Source organism: Hyaena hyaena, unplaced genomic scaffold (genome assembly GCF_003009895.1).
Source record: "Hyaena hyaena isolate Hyena2069 unplaced genomic scaffold, ASM300989v1 scaffold_790, whole genome shotgun sequence".
Taxonomy (NCBI): domain Eukaryota; kingdom Metazoa; phylum Chordata; class Mammalia; order Carnivora; family Hyaenidae; genus Hyaena; species Hyaena hyaena.
In genome coordinates this window covers 356,486-361,269 of record NW_024081412.1, presented here as the reverse complement: position 1 = coordinate 361,269, position 4,784 = coordinate 356,486, and positions in this window count along the sequence as shown.

The window sequence follows — 4,784 nt, the reverse complement described above, 5'->3', positions numbered from 1 at the left end:
AAGTATATGAGTTCTCATTAATGAAATACCTAAAGAAAATAACCTAAAGATCGTTACAATTTTATGACAATGCATCTTCACTATGCCTGGTACATTGGGTTTATTTTAAATGAAACATTGTATTTTGAGATAATTATAGATGCATATGCAGCTGTAAGAATTAATAAAGATAGCCCATAGACCCTTTACCCACCACTACCTCCCTCCCCAGTGGTAATATCTTGCAAAACTCTAATGCAATTTACCAACAAGCACACTGACATTGATAACCACAAGATAGAGTATTTCCATACCCACAAGGAACCTTCATGTTGCCCTTCACAGCCACACCTGCTTCTCTCACAGCCCCATCACCCCTCTTAAATCTTGGCATCAACCCATCTATTCTGTGTTTCTACATTTTGGTCAATTCGAGAAGTTTATACAAATAGAATTATAGAGAGAGTAACATTTCAGGATTGGCACTTCCCATTCAGCATAATTCTCTGGAAATTCATCCAGGTTGTTGTGTGTATCAATAGTTATTTTTCCCTTTTATTGTCAAATAGTTATTCCAGGGTATTGATACCAGTTCAATCGACTCATTCACCCACTGAACATTTCTGAGCTGCCTCCAGTTTGGGACTATAAGAATAAAGCTCTTATGAGCATTTATGAACAGCCTTTTCTGTAATCATTAGAATTGTGTTTCTCTGGGATAAATGCCTAAAAGTGCAACTGCTGAGTTATATAGTAAACATCTGTCTAATTTTGTAAGAAATTACCATAAGCTTTCCAGGACAGCAATCCAGTTTCTCTGCATCCCTGCAAGCATTTGGTATTGTCACTATTTCTTTTTTTTTTTCAATTTTACACATTCTGGTAGATGCTTAATCATAAACAATTTTCATCTTCCATCAGTGTATCTTCTTCGGTGTACCTTGTTTGCCTGTTTTCTAGTTGTTTTCTGTTGTTGAATTTGAGATTTCCTTATATATCCTATATAGAAGGTTTCTTTTGTCAGATATGTGGTTTCAAAATGCTGTCCCCGACCCACCCCTCCCCCCCACGCCCTGAATCATGTAGCTTGTTTTTCTCATAATTTTAACAAAGTCTTTCACGGAGCAAACATTTTAAATGTTGATGAAGTCCAGTTTACCAATTTCTTCCTTTTATGGACCATGCATTTGGTGTCATCCCTAACATCTCACCATACTGTAGGTCCAAGCTGTAGAAACTTTCTCTTATGTTGTTTTCTAAAGTTTTGCAGTTTTTCATTTTACATAAAGTCCATGATACACTTATTAAAGATTTTATTATTTTTAAGTAATCTCTACACCCAACGTGGGTCTCCAGTTGATAATGCTGAGATCACAACTTGCATGGCCCACCAACTGAGCCAGCCAGACACTCGTTTTCTAGCTAATTTTTACATGAAATGTGAGATTGGCCCATGGTTTGTTTATTTAACCTGTGGATATCCAATAACTCCAGCACCATTCATTGAAAAGAAATTCTTCAGGTTCAAATCTGTCATAGAGGAATTAAAACAAATAAGCAAAGAGACAAAAACCCAGGGACCTCACCACAGTGTCATTCCCTGTGTCCTGAGGGCCCCAGCTGTCTCTTCTCTCTATTTTCAGAGTCTTCAAAATATTTGTTCCATATGCAGTGTGATGGATTTCAGTTGGAAAATTAGATCCATCTTCAAAGAAGTGTCATTCTACAGGATTTTTAAAGTAATGTTAATATAAATAAATACATCAACAAAAGCATAATCTGCTAATGCAGTCCCCTCTGTCCAACAGTAAAAGAAAACCACTTACTTGCCTGAATACTGTGCAGCAGTAAAAATTTTTTAATTGAATCTGAGGATTAAAAGGCAAAAACTGAAACAGAACATGCAAGATTTAGAGAGAAATCTTGATGAAGTTATTTATTTTCAAAGATTAAAAAAAGCAGAATCTAAAGGTATCCAGTGGGAAAAGCAATGGAGAAGAATCAGAATAGGCTTCAATCTCAGCACAAAGGCTGTGGTCTCTACAGAAACCTGCAGTTTCAAAGTGCTCTCAAACCAGAGTGGCACTGTACAACCCACAGGGAAGTGTCACAGACAAAAAGAGCCATCAAGAAACTTTAAAATACATTTAGTTACCAGCCTTGAATTTTTCTCATTATTTTGAGACTATTTATAATAGATGATAGATAGATAGATAGATAGATAGATATAGATAGATAGATAGATAGATGATAGATAGATAGATAGATAGATAGATGATAGATAGATAGATGATAAATACATAGGTAGAAACATAGATGATATAAATAGATAATAGGTGATAAATAGATGATGAAAGACATATAATATATGATAGATAATTGACAGATGATAAATGGATAAATCATTGATAGATGGATAGATAGATAGATAGATAGATAGATATGACAAATATATAAAGTAAATATATAATGATGTCAATGTGCTTAGGAATGAAGATTTTATATATAAAATAAAGTAGAGATGTAACGTCAAGGAAGTTCACAAAAGATCCCAAATAGCAAAGTAATATTGAAAAAGAAAACTAAAGTGGAAGGCATCACAATTCCAGACTTTAACCTCTACTACAAAGCTGAAATCATGAAGACTGTATGTATGGTATTGGCACAAAACAGACACATAGACCAATGGAATAGAATAGAGAACCAAGGAGCTGGGGGCAAGATGGTGGAGAAGTAGAGAGCTCTGTGCATTGCACTCTTCTCCATATCTCACACAGAAAAGATCTGAAGCCATAGGAAACCTTACAGAACCCAATAGATTGGGAGAGAAAGGACGCAGAATCCACTGAGAAAGCCTTCTAACGTGAGTGCGAGCTGGGGAAGATAAAATCAGGCCAGAATCGGAGACTGGAGGGACGGGAGGGATCCCCCTCTGTGGGGAGTGAGAAGGGAAAAAGAGAGAGTTCGAAACTACTCAAGATACATTCCCTGTCACTGGGAAACAGAAAAACCTCCGCTCAGGGCACAGAAGGACCATGCGCCCCAAATCCCTGCGTGCCAGGTCCCCACACAGCAACTCGTCCTGGAGGGGCTGCAAGCGCACCACTGCTCCTTTGTACTCCTGGCTCGGCTGGATTCCTGGAAGCGCACGTACCTCCTGCTCCTAGCTGGCTAGAACTCTAGAGGGAAGGCAAAGGGCTTAAAACTGGGAGATTTGCCTGCGAGTTCGTGTTTCAGGTGATGAGATAAAGAGGGACCTGGTTTCCCTCTCTCCAGCGGGCCAGACACGCCCTGCAGGCAAACCCCCACTCTAGCTCGCCAACCCGACCCGGAAGAATGGGAGCAGCGGCTTCTGGCTCCATCCCCAGGCCTAGGCACGGGGCTTGGAATTGCCCTGAGGGGATCGCCTGCAAGGTTGTGTTTACGGCAATTTCAGTTGGGCACACGGACGGGGACTTGGAAACTAGGCCTGGCTTGGGTAAAAGAGCGCGACCCACCCAGCACAGGGAGTTTACACACCCAAAAAAGCAAGGTGCAGCGCTTGGTTCAAGAAGGGACTGGTGCACCGCTACTCTCCTCCCCACAACCGCTAAGGCAGAGCTTCCTCCTGATGCAATGGATCACACCATGCCCATCCCTGCTAGAGAGCTGCCCTCCTCCCTTTTTTTTTTCTTTTTCTTTTTCTCTTTTTCCCCCGAACACTGACCTGATTAACTCTGGCCACCAGCTTGCTTAAACAGTCGCATCTAGTCCATTCTGTACATGTAAATTCTACACCTAATGACCTTTTCATCTCTTTCTCTCAGGAGTAATTAGACTATATAGTTTCTCTGGATAACACCAGCGTCCTTCTCTCACCTATCCAACCATATTCTACCCTTTAGCTCTTTGAAAAAAGCTTCTTATCCCTTCTGCCTGTTCATTCTGTTTCCAATTTTGCCTTATCCCCACCCTGTCTTCTCTCTCTTTCTCTATGCTCTTCAATCAGCACTTCATAGACCTGGCTATTTAACTGTAGCTGGGAAATCCAGTTATATGCTTTAAACCATTCTGTGCCCATCGGTTTTCTTCTTTTTTCCTTTTCTTTTCTTCTTTTTGACCTTTTTATGTATTTTTTATTCTCTATTATTCGGCCTCCCTCCTCTGTCTTTTCTCTTAACTTTTTCGTTTTCCTTTTCAGTTTGCATGTTAGTTGCTTTTGTCTCTGCGTTTTTGAGCCCCTGCTCCCTGTGTGTTTTTCTGTCTATTTTCTTCTCCAGGGCTACCTCAAGAAATAAGCCAAAGTACACATGGTGGAGAGTCTCAAATATCATTACGAGTAGGAAAATAAAATAATGAAGGTTTCAACAAGAAAGACCAAGAGATACCATTCAAAAAACACTCTCTGAAAGGATAGGCGTGGACAGTCAAAGAATCTTCTTGGGTACAGCAGCGCTCAAGGTGCAGAGAGCAAAACAAGTCTTTAACTAACAAGAGCCAGAAAGCTAACTAAAATGATGAAATAAAAGAGCTCTCCTCCAAAGAAATTACAAGAAGAATTGACAGCTAATGAACTGCTCAAAACAGATATAAGTAGCATAACTGAACAAGATTTTAGAATAATAATGGTAAAATTAATAGCTGGGCTTGAAAAAAACATAGGGGACATCAAAGAAACTATGGCTACAGCCAGAATGGAAAATAAAAATAGGCATGAAGAATTAAAAAATGCAATAAATGAGATCCATAATAAATTAGAGGCCTCCAATGCACGGATTGAAGAGGCAGAAAGGAGAATAAGTGATTTAGAAGACACCATTNATAAC